The sequence below is a fragment of the Solanum lycopersicum genome, chromosome 3, assembly GCF_036512215.1.
Source record: "Solanum lycopersicum chromosome 3, SLM_r2.1".
In the NCBI taxonomy this organism is placed as follows: Eukaryota; Viridiplantae; Streptophyta; class Magnoliopsida; order Solanales; family Solanaceae; genus Solanum; species Solanum lycopersicum.
Genome location: NC_090802.1, coordinates 53178370 through 53194330, shown reverse-complemented (window position 1 = coordinate 53194330; position 15961 = coordinate 53178370). Strand labels below are relative to the sequence as shown.

The 15961-nt window shown below is 36.5% G+C and overlaps 1 pseudogene; it reads right to left on the bottom strand.

The window, feature by feature from the left end:
• Positions 1–15961, bottom strand: part of LOC101250581 (uncharacterized) — a 33086-nt pseudogene that overhangs the window by 1353 nt on the left and 15772 nt on the right.

Genomic DNA, 15961 nt, shown 5'->3' with positions numbered 1-15961 from the left:
AAACAGTAGTCTTTGGTCATTTTGGAAGACTTAGATTACAAAGATTAAGATGATGAGTGTGTTTGGTATGAAGGAAAATATTTTCTGGAAATTTTTTTTCAATTTTCTCATGTTTGGGGCAAAAGTTTTGGAAAATGTTTTCCAAATCAACTCATTTTCCTCATAATTAAGGAAAATGACTTCCCTTCAAAAATTAAGGAAAACATTTTTCAAAGCTCTCATCCAATTTTAAATTACATTTTTTTTTGGAAAAACATAAATTTTAAAAAATATATTTTCAATTTCAAAATTTTATTTTTTCACCGTATCTCGGACCACCCTCCCCCTCTACCCCCCCAACACCACCCCCTCCCCAAAAAATTAATTTTACTTTTTAAAAATATTTTCAACTCCATATTTTTATTTTTAAGCTATCACCTCACCCCTCCCCCCCGGCCAGCCCCCTACCCACCCCTACCAACCCCAAAAAATTAATTTTATTTTTTAAAAATATTATCAACTTAAAATTTTTATTTTTTCATTCCTACCTCCTCCCTCTGCGCCCCCCCCCCCTTATCACCACCACCCAAAAAAAAATATTTTTAAAAAATATTTTCAATTTCATAAATTATTTTATATTCTAGTAAAAATAAAAAATATTCCTCAAAAATATTTTTCATTCATAAATCAAACACTAAAAATCATTTCCGAAAAATATTTTCTACTCACCAACCAAACATGAGAAAATAAGTCCAAAATCTACTTGTTTTTCAGGAAAACATTTTCTAAGAAAACATTTTCCATGTTTTGAAAACATTTTCCTTCGTACCAAACACACCCGATATGAATATTTGAGAGCTTTGAAGCTTGTAGGTCAAGGGTGGAAACCCTTTAGCTTAAGTCTAGCTTAGTGTAGCTTAGTTTGATGGGTGGATTCCCATTGTTAATTGGAGACTCTTTGCTCTTGATTTCAAGTGAGTTTCTCTTTTCTATTAAATCCCAAGTCTCTTATTCCTTGGTTAAATGTTCAATTAGCCCTTTTTTCTAATTTCGATTGGATTCATCACAATTGGGATCTTATCTATACCTCAACTGCTAAGACATGTAGCGGTTAATGAGCTTCTATTCATGAACAAAAACATCTCTCACCTATCAAAAAAAGATAACTAAATGAATAATTTTTATTTTTGTTTTTATTTTTTATTTAAAAAGTAAGAACTGGGGAAAACGAAAGTAAGGCCATTTTTAAAACATCTTTTTTAAACTGGTAAAGGTTGAATTCTTCGTCATTAGGGGTAATGCTAGTGATAATTACAGATCTCCAAAAAGGGATAATTACAGATTTCCTATCAAATCTATAATCTTGTGTATATCATCTACACAAAGTTGTTTACACCCAAAAAGTAGAGATAATATACAATTCCATTTAATTTTGTGGATGGAATTTGATCTATCTTCAAAGCATCTTTCATTTCTTTCTTTCCAGACTGACCACCATACACATGATGGTATTAATTTCCACCATCTCGTTTGACTCTTACTTCCTTCCTACCTAATCCAACAACTCAACAAATCGGATGTATGTTCTGGCCTTGTCCAGTTCATGCTTGTGATATTGAGAAACAAGTTCCAAATTTGGACAGTAAACTTACAATGCAGGAAGAGATGGTTATTATTTAACCCTGTCAAGTTTCACAAAAAACACCTAGGGAGTTTTATGCCTTTCTTTTGTAGAACTTCTCCCATTAAACATGCTCTCCTTATAACTAACCCGGTGAAACACTTTACTTTTGTAGGAATATCACTCTTCCAAAAGTAGTTCCAATTATATTTTGGGGCCCTTTCATCCCCAATAGTCCTCTTATGTAGGTATTGTTGACTGAGAAGACTTCATTCATACTATGTTTAATGTTGTAGTTATTGTTGTAGTAATAATCATTCCAGCTAGTATTTCTGTAGCGCTGGCACTCTATCCATCTCCCAGTCATCAAGTAGTCTTCTTAAAGATATGTCACATCCCTGTTCTTTCCAACAATCTCTCACTCTAGCATCAGAGTTCTCAAATATTATAAACTTCTAATCTGGAAAAAGTTCACTTAGAGGGGTTTGGTCTATCCAACCATCTTTCCAAAATATAGTTTTGTTTCCTTTTCCCACCTTAATATACATATTTCCTTCCATTTTCCATAGGAAGTTCTTTCTAAGCTTGTCTAATTTTTTCACCACCTTTGCTGGGATTGGAAACAAGGACATCACATAAGTTGACAAAGAGTCCAAAATAAAGTTTATAAAGATCAATCTACCCCAAGGGATAGGTTAGGATATGTATTATACCTTCCTTTAGCAAGTTTTTTTTTTCATTTTTACCAGAATACCATTCTATATCTCCATTTTTTTGTTTTTGCCCCATGGTTGGCAGATGCTCCATTTTACATCCTAATATATTTGCTAGTTGCTGGATCTTGGGGACCTCATTTAACGGAAAGAGATTAATTTTTCTCCCGTTTACTTTCAACCCTGAAACTGCTTCAAACAAAACCAAAATCATATGTTGTAGGTTCACAAAATATGATAGGGTCATCCGCATAGATCATATGAGACAACTTTTTCTTCCCCCACTCTATCTCCGACCTGAAATTCTCTAATTCATCTGTTTTGTGTTGCAATCCTCATCATACTATCAAAGCCTTGCGTTGCCAAAATGAATTGGGGGGGGGGGGGGGGGTCCTATTTACAAAGACAGAAAATAGACTATTTTTATACATACCTCAATCCACTTCATCCATTTGCTGCCAAACCCATTTGATTGAGAGTATTAAGAAGGGTAGGTCAATTCACATGGTTATAAGCTTTTCGAATATCCAATTTGCACATTTGACCAAGGGCTCCTCCTTTCATTCTTGAATCAATGCATTCACTATCAATGAGTGGTGCATCCATGATTTTCTTCCCCTTTACAAAAGCCAATTGATATTTGTTGATCAACATCAACACCACATTTTTTAACCTTTCAACTAACAATCTAGTTATGATCTTGTGGACTCCCCCTCCAAGCTGATTGGCCTAAAATCCTTCAACTCTGATGCTCCAGGTTTCTTTGGGATTAAAGCGATAAAAGTTGCATTAAAACTTTTCTCAAAAATCTGATTAGAGTGAAAATTGATTTGTATTTATGATGTCTTCCTTCAACAGGGCCCAAAACGTCTAGAATAATGCAGTAGGATATCTAGCAGGACCTGGGGCTTTCTCCTTTGCACATAAATTCAAACATACCTTATCTTTTCCTCCTCAAAAGGTCTGCAGCCGTACTTTTTCTTCTTTAGTGATCATTGTAGCCTTCTGCAGACTCAACGCAGGTCTCCATTGAAATATCTCCATCCACTTGATCCTTAGAAATATCTCCATCCACTTCCAATTGGTCAATATAGTTAAATTTTTTATGAGAAGTTGTAATTCTGTGGAAAAATCGTCTGTTCTTGTAATGTTGTTTGAGCCATTGGATTCTTGATCTTTGCTTTCAAGCTAATTCTTCCTTTCTTGCCATATCTTCAAATTCCATGCCATATGTGCATTTTGCAGCAATTCATCATCCGCAAGGGGCCTTTGTTCCTGAATTGTTTCCCAATTAGAAATTTGATTTGAGAATGTCTTCTTTCCTTTGTTTCCAGAACACTTATTATTTTTGCTCCACACCTTAAGCTTCACTTTCAACATTTTTAACTTTTTCCGCCAAAATATAACATGGTGTGCTAATCACACCAATCTTTAACCTTCTCTATGAAACACTCCACCTCTAACCAACATGTTTCAAATTTAAAATAAGAATTTTTCCACCCTTCATCTCCGCAGGACTATTTTGGGGAGACTGATTTGAATTATAAGTGTAAGATTCTCTCCCCACTCTGCACAATTTAGAAATCTGTCAAATCTAGAAGCACAAATACTATTCTCTCCCTTTTTCTAGGTGAAAAAGCCTCCACAAAAAGGAAGATCAACCATTTCATTTCTTCAATGCAGGATGAAAATTCTTACATAGCACTGGTTAGTCTGTGATAATTTGTTCTTCTATGGATATCTAGTGACAGTGAAGTCACCATACACTACACAAGGCTGCTTCAACTCTAATATTTCTTTCCATAACACTCTCCTATTTATTATGTTGCAATCTGCATATATTGCTGCATGAGATACCAACTGAAATCATCATTTACTCCTGAAAATGTTCTAGTTATACTTTGGTTTCCATTCTGAAACAGCCCCCCCTCCAGATTCTCCTATCCCAAAGTATTAAGATCCCACCACTACTCCCTTGAGCTCCTTCATTTACACCCCATCGGTCTACTACTCCAAATGCTTATTAAAATGTTATCTGTTGATCCCTCTAGTTTTGTATCAACAAGAACTAGAACATCAACCTCCCACTCTTTGATAATTTCCTCACTATCCCCCTCTTGCTCTCTCCATTTAACCCCCTTACATTCCAAGACAGATTTTTCTCTCATGATTGCTTGAGAGTTAGAATACTCCCGCTGGATCTTGGCTCTCTATACTTGAAATTCACATCGAAGAATAAATTTTTGATTTCTTACGAGAGACTGTTGTTCTCCTTTGTAACTTTCAGGCCTTCCCCCAGCCCAGACCTTTCCCCCAGCCTATTCTTCTTATCCCTCTCATCATGTTTCGTCAATGAAGCATGTTCTTCCCCTCCTACACCCCTTAAGATCAACTCCAAATAGTTGGCTCAAATTTAATATGTTCGCGTGAACCCATTCAGTTGCATTTGCTTCTATATCTTCCCCTAGTGAACTGATGTCAATCTGGAGTGGAACTGGTTCTGACTCTGCGTACATGATTTCCAAAGTGTTTGGAAAATTTGTCTCCTCCTCTCTTTGAATTTGACTTTTGATAACCTCGTCAATTATCAGAATCTCCCTATGATTTTGTTTTTCTAACATATCCTTGTCTGTTTTCTTTTTCCACTGCACCATCCTTCTTTATTACCTTCATGTCAAAGCTCAACCTCCTAATTCGACATCAAAATTGACAAAATTACTCACCTCAGAGTTGTTCTGCAGTCGAATAGCTTCAGTCAATTTCGTGAATGCATTTTAAACAATATTGGGCTTGAATAAATAGCTTCAAAGAGTGGCTGAAGGTTGTGTTGTATTTAGACCAATGAGCTTCTTAGAAGTGAGCCTAATAGAGTTTGGCCCATCAGGAATTAAATCCCTTCCCATTCTTAAATCTGACCGACATGTCAGGTCACTACGGCCACATGTGGGCCCAACAAATTCAAAGAACACTCATGCCCAGACACATGTCTACTGCTCCCAACTATTCCTTTCCCTTTTCTTGAAATATTGATATCCGATAAATTTTCCCCTTCTGCAGATCCCCTATTTTTGTGTAAAGTCATTGTCCTCTTGTCAAAACTGTGAAAAGATCTGAATCACAGGTCTCTCTCTCTCCTCTTTGGTTCAAAATCTCCTCATCTTTCTTCTTCTAATTGAGTGTCGACAACTCATACCAAATCAAAAGTGAGTATATGAAGTCTCCGTCAGCCACTTTAATTTCCGTGAGATTCTATCCCTCGGTCCCCTTACCCTGATCCGAGCCCATCTTAGATAATTTTCAGCTCGGTTTCTTCTTCATTTTCCATCCAACCTCCACATCTATCCCTTATCTCTTTCATTACCTTAAAATTCCATAACTGCAATGAAAGGCTCAATACTCTGAATCCAAAACCACTCGAATCTGCCTATCATCGGCGACCACCATTCAAGGTTCAGGTTTTGCCCTTTTCTCCTCCAATCACCCATAGGGATATGCTCCTCATCTCTTCTCGAATGGAATTCAAATAGGAAAATAAAACCATTCATATCATACACTTGTAAATTGGGGATTTCTCTCTAGGTTGGCTTGCTCATCTTACCAACAGAGAATCTTCCCACCAAGCATCTGCATAAAAGAGCATTTTCCTCGTGTGTGCTTTCCTACATCAAAGGCTTGTCTTCAGTCAGTTGATTCCATTTACTTCCTGTAATAGCCTCTTTGTAATTTTCGTTTTCAATAAAGGGTTTATTTAGCTTAACTCTTGGTGTGATAGCTACACCTTTTGTACTTGATTTTTCATTAATAAACTCTTCTACATTTTCAGCAAGTCTCCTCCATCCTTCATTAAAATTGTTTTCTTGAATAATAATAACTGACCTGCTATGACATTTGACTGCAATAATTGAAATAAATCTACCATATTTATTGAAATTCTGTGTGCAATAAACGTGGGTACAAATATCTCTACATCTCCACGATATAAAGCTCTGCCCTATATTGAGAGAAGCCTAATGAAATCTCTTGCACAACTATATAAGTGCAGCCTTGCTTAGAATTATCCTTCTCATTGAGTCCACCCAGTCAGACCATATTCATGATGCAGAATGGGACCTCGTAAGGTCATAACATTTCCCTCCCCTTCTAAAAAAATCATGGTTTCCATCTCGGGGACAGAAACAGATGGAGGAGAAGAGAGAGAAATAAAAAAGCGGCAAAACTCCGGTGGTGAAAGACAACCAGAGAGAAATATAAAAGCCCTGAGGGGACGACTTCTAGATTTTCTTTTTGAAAATTGTGCCTCAAGTGCATTTTTTTCACCCCTGCATCTTCATTAAACCTTCTTGTACTTTTTTTAAAACTACTTCTGTTCTGCCCCAAGTGCGTTGAACAGGGATTTTTCTTTTCACTTTTCTATTTAAAAGGCAAAAAGTTTGACCTGTAAATAACTGTTAATCCTTCTGTTTCTGCTTCTTTGCATTGACATAAATTTATTTGACTAAGAAATTATGCTAGTAATTGCAAATTATTGGACTTAGTACATTGAAATGTATTTGATATCAAACAAGTTGAACTTAAACATGTGATATACAGTAGTAACAATTTAACATCTTTTGTCCTTGTCTTCTAAAGTTGGCGGGAGTTTGAGTCCTTAAGTTCAAATTATAGCATAAAATCCCAATTAATTTTAACATTTTTAGGGTTCTCTTAAAAAAAGTAACGAGCAATACTGGTGTGTTTAGAATGACGGAAACTGTCCTAGAAAATGCTTTTTAGGAATATAAGTGATTTCCTACTTATTTTCTAGTGTTTGGTAAGTAAGTAAAAATATTTCTTAATGAAGAAGTAAGAAAAAATATATTATCACAAGACCATTTATATATAAGCTAGCAAAATACTATGGAAGTAGGAGGGATTGGAGTCTAGGGCCTCGAAGGTGGTGGTATGAGTGGTGGTCAAGGGGTGGAGGTAGGAGGTTAGGTCATTGGGTGGGTTCAAAGGGGACAATGAACTCGTTTTCCCTACTTCCATTAAGGAAGTCATTTTACTTGTTTTCTTAGAGGACATGTTATCCAAAATGTTATTCCAAAATTTTGTCCAAACAAACATGGAAAAATTGGAAAATGTTATTCTCCATAACAAACACACCCTTAAGTTCTCTATTTTGTTCCTGAGTTTCTAAACTCATGCTGTCAGTATGGCTGACAACCAGATTGTTTAACATAAGGACAAAAAAGAAAGTAACTTTTGCCTTAGTCATCAAAGGTGTCCCTTTGGGCCGGCCTCAACTCAGGATGCAATACTCTGCAATGGGTTGTGTTTTGGCCTCGTAACTTACAGTATTAAGACGATAGTTGTAGTGTAATTTCACAACATCTTTATGAATGAGTCCCATAGCCTCAACCTTAATATCCATTTTCACAGACTCTGGGAAACTAGAATAGGTCCAACTGAACCTAGACTCTAGCACAACTACGGCTAGTTCTATTAATGGTGGCCAAATCTAAGTGAACAGGTTCACCCGCTGCTGAGGATAATGTGAATAATGATTCGTTTACAAATAATGTAGGCAAAAAGATTAGGAAATAAGATTTATGCCATACTCTGTGTAATTTATCCAAAGACTCTCAAAGTCAAATTATAGATCAGTAAGAACAGTTCATACTGTACGAAGGCTGGTGAAAGGTGAACAAAATCACTAGTTTCAACATGTGGATTCGTGACATGGATCATTCATCCCCTCTAAATTATATTTGTCTACTTGAGGTGTGCCATTACTCTTCTTTAATTAATTAATTTATTTGACAATCAAACTTCCTCAACTATCGGAATTCTCAAATAGTAATTAATCACTCTCAATTAGCATAAAGTTATCCTAATCCTCGTGGGTTCGGCAACCTTTTATACTATCTTTGACAAGCAAGAGCTTTAGTTTTATATACTAGTTTTGTGCTTGCCAAAATGAATTCAGGTGAATTGTATATCAGCCGTTTCAAATATGAAATACTAATTTCCCTACACATTTCTAAAATCCTTCTCTTACTTTTCATGGATTTGATAAGTAATAAAGGCAATAGCTTCTTACCTCTGTCAGGCTGAATGTATGAGAAATGTTGACTGTAATCAAACCCTTAGACAACCAAGCTAGAAGCTCCTTCAGAGAATCTCCAAGAACATTGGGTTGATGTATCTTATAGCTTCCCCAATACAGTCCGTGAATTGTCCAGTTCTGTAAAACGAAAATTGTAGAAAAAATTAAGCTATTACTATACAAGGAAAACAAATATGTTTTCTACTTTTTCTTTTGGTTTGTGAGGGAGGTAAACAGAGATTGAAAAAAAGTAAGAAAAGGGTGACGGATAAACAGAGATAAAAAGTAAGAAAAGTCAATTGTTACTCATGCTGCTTGTATTATTAGTCTCCTGGATAGTTGGAAGTAGCTAGTTCATATAATGAAACAAAAGGTGGAGAGACCTCTGATGCAATTATTTAGGAGAAACATGTCTTAGAAGAAAGCAATTACTATTATATGTCTTGCTATCCTCTTGTGACAATACCGTGAATTTCAACACTTAAGATTCTTCCTGATTGAGAAATGTTATGCTTCTAGCATGTTTCAACATAGTAGATGTGGTCTGAATTATGACACAGTCTATATTGTGAACATGAACTTTAACGTACTTGTATTGAAACCAATTAGTGGTGCAAGGAGCTAGTCGTGCACAGAACATGCTTAACTTAGCAGCGTTGGACATTTCTAATTCAGAGCTGCACAATTTGACCAGCAGATTATCTCATTTGGGAAATGTACATGTAAGATGAATATACGGGATAAGATCTGATGCTCCAATCTTCAACCCCATGATCAAAGTTGCCTAAGTTTGGGCATGTGCAAAGGAGGTGCTGACACCCCAGTAAGGAGGTCCAAGAGGCCGGTTGTAGGGGGTATCCGGAGGGGTAAAGGTGGACAAAGAAGTATTAGAAAGAGATTATTAGACAGGACTTGGCGCTGCTTCATATCGCCGAGGACATGAATCTAGACAGAAAGGAGTGGAGGTCATGCATTAGGGTAAAATGTTAGTAGGGATGAGTGTTATCTTGTCGTGCGTTGGTTTAGGCTTGTAGTATATGTTTTAGTACTAATCGTACCCTTGTGGTTCTTGCCATATGTTGTGTATTGTGTTTCAATTATCACATATTACACTGTTGTTATTGTATCTTTCTGGTTGACTTTATACTGCCTTTCTTATTAACGACCATGCTTTCTTTTTTTTATTGGGTTTGATGCACTTGGGCCTAAGGTCTTTTGAAACAACCTCTCTACCTCCTCAAGGTAGTGGTAAGATCTGGTTACACTCTACTCTCTTCAAACCCCACTTCGTAGAATTTCACTGGGTATGTTGTTGTATTAGAAGTTGCCTAGGAGCTAAAGCAACCTATTTCCATGTCCAACATCACCTCTAGCCCAACTGTAATTTAGAGGGTGTTTGGCAAAGATTATAAGGTGGTCAAAATGGCTTGTAAGCACATTGCTTATTTGGATCTAGTAAACACTCAAAACAAATTAAATCAGCAAAAGCCATAAGTTGGTCACTCCCAACTTATGGCTTTTTAGATTATAAGCACTTTGGGTTTGAGGTTTGACCAAGCATTTTTTCTATTTTATTTCTAAATATTTTTTAAAATTCTCAAATACCTTATTGAAAACAGAAAGTCCTACCTTCCTTTCCATTCCATATTTGTTTTGCACACTTTTTCTTAAAAATATAATTTTATATTTCTAACTTTTTGTGAAATCTCTAGAGTATTTTTGTCATTTCAACAAAATAACAATTTTAACAGCATTTTTTTTACCAAACACATCTACGACTTATTATCAGTTTGAACACTAATCCAAACATGTAATTGCTTATATATCAAATCAGTTTTAGCACTTAAAATTATTTTTCAGCACTTCGATACCAATTAGATAATCCAAACAAATTCTTAGTATTTGGAAAAAAAAGTTCTATTTTGTGGTCAAATTATGTTGGCCCAGGCCCATTTTATTGATATCAGAAAAAAGTTTCTAGCCTTTTTTGCCTTATATATTTTGTGGGTCATTGCAGTAGTAGGTTTAATAATAGTTGCTTTGCATATTTGTTCTTCATTTATTCATCCCCTCTAAATTATATTTGTCTACTTGAGGTGTGCCATTACTCTTCTTTAATTAATTAATTTATTTGACAATAAAACTTCCTTAACTATCGGAATTCTCAAATAGTAATTAATCACTCTCAATTAGCATAAAATTATCCTAATCCTCGTGGGTTCGACAACCTTTTATACTATCTTTGACAAGCACGAGCTTTAGTTTTATATACTACTTTTGCGCTTGCCAAAATGAATTCAGGTGAATTGTATATCAGCCTTTTCAAATATGAAATACTAATTTCCCTACACATTTCTAAAATCCTTCTCTTACTTTTCATGGATTTGATAAGTAATAAAGGCCATAGCTTCTTACCTCTGTCAGGCTGAATGTATGAGAAATGTTGACTGTAATCAAACCCCTAGACAACCAAGCTAGAAGCTCCTTCAGAGAATCTCTAAGCACATTGGGTTGATGTATCTTATAGCTTCCCCAATACAGTCCGTGAATTTTCCAGTTCTGTAAAACGAAAATTGTAGAAAAAATTATTCTATTACTATACAAGGAAAACAAATATGCTTTCTACTTTTTCTTTTGGTTTGTGAGGGAGGTAAACAAAGATTAAAAAAAAGCAAGAAAAGGGTGACGGATAAACAAAGATAAAAGTAAGAAAATGAAACAAATGGTGGAGAGACCTCTGATGCAATTATTTAGGAACAACATCTCTTAGAAGAAAGCAGTTACTATTATATGTCTTGCCATCCTCTTGTGACAATACCGTGATTTTTGACACTTAAGATTCTTCCAGATTGAGAAATGTTATGCTACTATCATGTTTCAACATAGTAGAAATGGTCTGAATTTTGACACAGTCTATATTGTGAACATGAACTTTAACCTACTTGTATTGAAACCAATTAGTGGTGCAAGGAGCTAGTCGTGCCCAAAACATGCTTAACTCAACTTAGCAGCCTTTGACATTTCTAATTCAGAGCTACGCAATTTAACCAGCAGATTATCTCATTTGGGGCATGTACGTGTAAGATGAATATACGGGATAAGATCTGATGCTCCTATCTTCAACCCATGATCAATCCTAAGAGATTAAACTTGGAAATTGGCCTGTCTTCTGTCCGGTTCTTGGGTCCGGTCGAGCCTCTTTGAAATTACATCCCTGCCTCTCGTCTCCTATAAGAAATAATTCTCATCTTTTTCCATCTTTCTACGTCTTGCTACACCCTTCTCCACTGTCCCATTCTGCTCCACTAGTTCTTTCTTGTGCAGCCCTTTTCTCCAAACATTCTTTCAGTATTCTCCCACTCCCACTCCCGCCAAGCCCTAAACCACAATAAAGATCATAATCACTGATTCTTGCCGATGCACTTTCTTATTGCTCCTGAAGCATTCAACCTTAATACTATGGAAAAACTTCATAATCTGTTTCTCTCATCTATCTTTTTATTCACCTAATAAAAGTTGCCTAAATATGGGCATGTGCTAAGAAGTTACTGACACCCCAGTAAGGAGGTGCAAGAGGCCGGTTGTAGGGGGTATCCGGAGGGTAGAGGTGGCCAAAGAAGTATTAGAAAGAGATTATTAGACAGGACTTGGCGTTGCTTCATATCGCCGATGACATGAATCTAGAAAGAATGGAGTGGAGGTCATGCATTAGGGTAAAAGGTTTGTAGGGATGAGTGTTGTCTTGTCGTGCATTGGTTTAGGCTTGGCAGTATATGTCTTAGTACTAATTGTACCCTTGTGGTTCTTGCCATATGTTGTGTATTGTGTTTCAATTATCACATATTACACTGTTGTTATTGTATCTTTCTGGTAGACTTTACACTGCCTTTCTTATTAACGACCATGCTTTCTTCATTGTTTTTTTTTATTGGGTTTGATGCACTTGTGCAAAAGGTCTTTTGAAACAACCTCTCTACCTCCTCGAGGTAGTGGTATGATCCGCGTACAATCTACCCTCCTCAAACCTCACTTCGTAGGATTTCACTGGGTATGTTGTTGTATTAGAAGTTGCCTAGGAGCTAAAGCAACCTATTTCCATGTCCAACATCACCTCTAGCCCAACTGTAATTTAGAGGGTGTTTGGCAAAGATTATAAGGTGGTCAAAATGGCCTGTAAGCACATTGCTTATTTGGATCTAGTAAACATTCAAACAAATTAAATCAGCAAAACCAACTTATGGCTTTTTAGATTATAAGCTCTCTCGGTTTGAGGTTTGACCCAACGTTTTTTCTATTTTATTTCTAAATATTTATTAAAATTCTCAAATACCTTATTGAAAATAAAAGTCCTACCTTCCTTTCCATTCCATATTTGTTATGCAGACTTTTTCTTAAAAATATAATTTTATATTTCTAACTTTTTGTGAAATCGCTAGAGTATTTTTGTCATTTTAACAAATTACCAATTTTGACAACACTTTTTTACCAAACACATATACAGATTATTATTAGTTTGAAAAATAATCCAAACATGTAATTTCTTATATATCAAATCAATTTAGCACTTAAAATTGTTTTTTAGCACTTAGATACCAATCAGATAATCCAAACAGATTCTTAGTACTCAAAAAAAAGTTCTATATGATGGGCAAATTATGTTACGCCGAGGCCCATTTTAGTGATATCAGAAAAAAGTTTCTAGCCCTTTTTGCCTTATATATTTTGTGGGTCATTGCAGTAGTAGGTTTAATAATAGTTGCTTTGCATATTTGTTCTTCATTTATTCACCATTTTGGTTCTAATTATGCATGTGCCCTTTTTAACAAGTAACATCGTCAGTTGCCTGTTAAATCTTGATTCTACCATTCTACCTGTTGACACCCAATTTTTGACCCGCGTCGGTATAAGTTAATTAGTTTTATAAATCTTGCGAAAATAAAATATAGGTATATATATACATATATGTATATACATATATGTATATGTGTATATCTTAAATATTCCTAATTCCCAGCCCACACCTCTCCTCTCTTAATCCTAACTTAATTCCTTTCAACCCAACACTGTCAAGCCCACTCCCAATTTCAGACAATTAGTTAATTTCCAGGCCCAAACTCTTAACATCCCACTTCATTGCTTTTATACAACAACCCAATCCAACTCCATTCCTCATCCGACCCAACACCAAACTTAAATAACCCACCCGCTGACCCGCCGCCTACAACCCGACCCAGACCCCCATCTCATCTCTTTCTTCCCCCTTTACGCCATTTTCAGAAAACAAAACAAAAACAGAAACCCAGAAAACCCAATTCCCCAACCTCACGCGATCTCCCCTCGCGTCTCTCCCCGTGCTCTCTCCCTCAACCCCGCGTCTCCCCCACGCTCGCTCTCTCCTTTCCCTCTCGACAGAAACCCAGAAAAACAGACCGACTCCTTCAAACGCCAACAACTCCACGCTCTTCTCCTTCCATCTTCCTCTTCGCGTGAACCAGACGGAAGCGCAGGGACCCATACGCTGTCAAGTAGGTCTGCGAGGTGTCAATTTCATCCTCTCCAACACGCCTGTGCCATGTGAAGTTTGACCGAAATGGGATTCGAATTTCGAATTCAAAGGGGAGGGGCTAATTCCTCTCCTCTATAAAAACCCATTTCTCTTCATCCGAAAGGGGGACATTCGGGAGAATTGGAGAGTTTATCACGAAGAGTACGAAAATTATCGAAATATTCTGGTTCTTTTCTGTCTGTAGCCGGAAAACATTGGGGATTTGATTTTAAGGTTGGAATTTTGTTGAAATTTTAGAGAGAAAAATCTGGAAGAGTGTTGGGAGTTAGAAATTTGGTTGGACGATTGAGCGAAAAATTGAAGAGAGGGAAAGAGTCGCGCAACTCAGGAGACTGAAATCACGACCCTGTTCCCTTTGCTCGTCGGGTCGTTTTCAATACATCTTTGAGCTCATTTGGTGGTGGAAGCTCGTTACCTCACTCGTCGTTGCCGTTCGCTGCATAAAAAGGGGTGAGAATCGACCCTTATTTTGTTTATGACTCGTTTTTTTCTCTCGATTGTTGCTTGTATGTGGTTGGCTGGCATTTGGTTGTGACTCGAAGTCTGTCATTGCGTATTGCCTTTCTTCTATAGTTTTGCTGTTAGTTTGGCTGTAGTCCGAGTCGACGTTTTCCAGTTTTGGGAGTATGGGGGGTGCAAATTTTGTATAGTCTGCGTCTGAAATGTCTTCGATAAACAGTTGCATTTCTCCCTTTGATCGTAATCGTCTTCTTAAGTTTTCCTCGCCTTTTCAACTTAGCATGTTGTTTCGATCGCGAAGTCGCTACCTTTGATTGTGTTGTTGTTATTATTCTCGCTTTTCGTTTCATGGCTGCTGAAGGAGTCTGTTCAACTTTTCCAAATGTGATGTATTCTTGTGTGTTTGTTGAAATGCGAATGAGGTTCTTTCTCATCTCCCAATAGTTTGTGATAGTCGAATTTATTTCAGAATGTTTTAAGGTTGAGTTTTAGTTCTTTTTTTTTTCCAGCTAAAGGCATGACTGTTCATGGCGGTGTTCTCCGTTAGAAAATTTCATGAACGCACATTCCTTCCATATGCTTCTCTCTTTGCATTCCACATGTATGTTTTGTGTTTATGTGTGACACGGTAATTTGGAAATAAGTATTTTTCGTATTTAGCATCATCCTGTCTTGCCAATTGGATATGCTGTACCAATGAAGTGTGGCATTTACTAAACATCAGTGGTGCATCCTCATGCAGATGACAAATTCATTAATATGTGTACATGCATTGCTTGCCCCTGTTATTTATCCTATTTGTTGTGAGATTTTATTTCTTAATATCATTCGGAATTGTTTTTGAAGTCATTTATCCCCCCTCTAACTCATTTCTCCAAGTAGTTCATCTTTTATCTTCGTCTTGTTCAAGACACTTTCTATTAGTTTATCGCTTTAAGTGCTAATCTTTTGTATGTTTTATTGCATGTGAAACCCTCCTCGAGTCCTCATGGACTTTATTCCATCTCACTACACTTCCTCATCGAGCCATAAAGGCTCAGAATATCTTCTTCGAGTCATAGAACCCTCTCAAAAGGTGTACAGGTCGGAAGAACAGCAGAAAATGCACTGCTGGAGATTGATTCTGGTTCACCAGAACTTGGAAAATTGCTGGAAATTACAGTTGCATATATTGAGAAGCTGTATACCAACCATATACACAGTTTATACCGTGATATACAGATCAAAAGATGTACAGGGGATCAAATTCGAAACCTGGGTTGATGGCAGTAAAGTAAGCTGCTGAAAAAGAATTTTTCAACTCTCGAAAGTTGAAAAACAGGCTGATATACAGCCTGTATACACTGATATACAGAAACGTTATACCTTAAATAGGTGTAAAATATGAATGGCAGCAGGCGTGCGAAAATTCGAACTCCATGAAGATCGAAGGTGCTCGAGGAAGGAGTATTAGAAGATTTTTTTTATTTATTAAGTTGTATTTATTTTGGGCATAAGCCCTTGTCATTTTTACTTTCCTTATATTTATTCTTGTA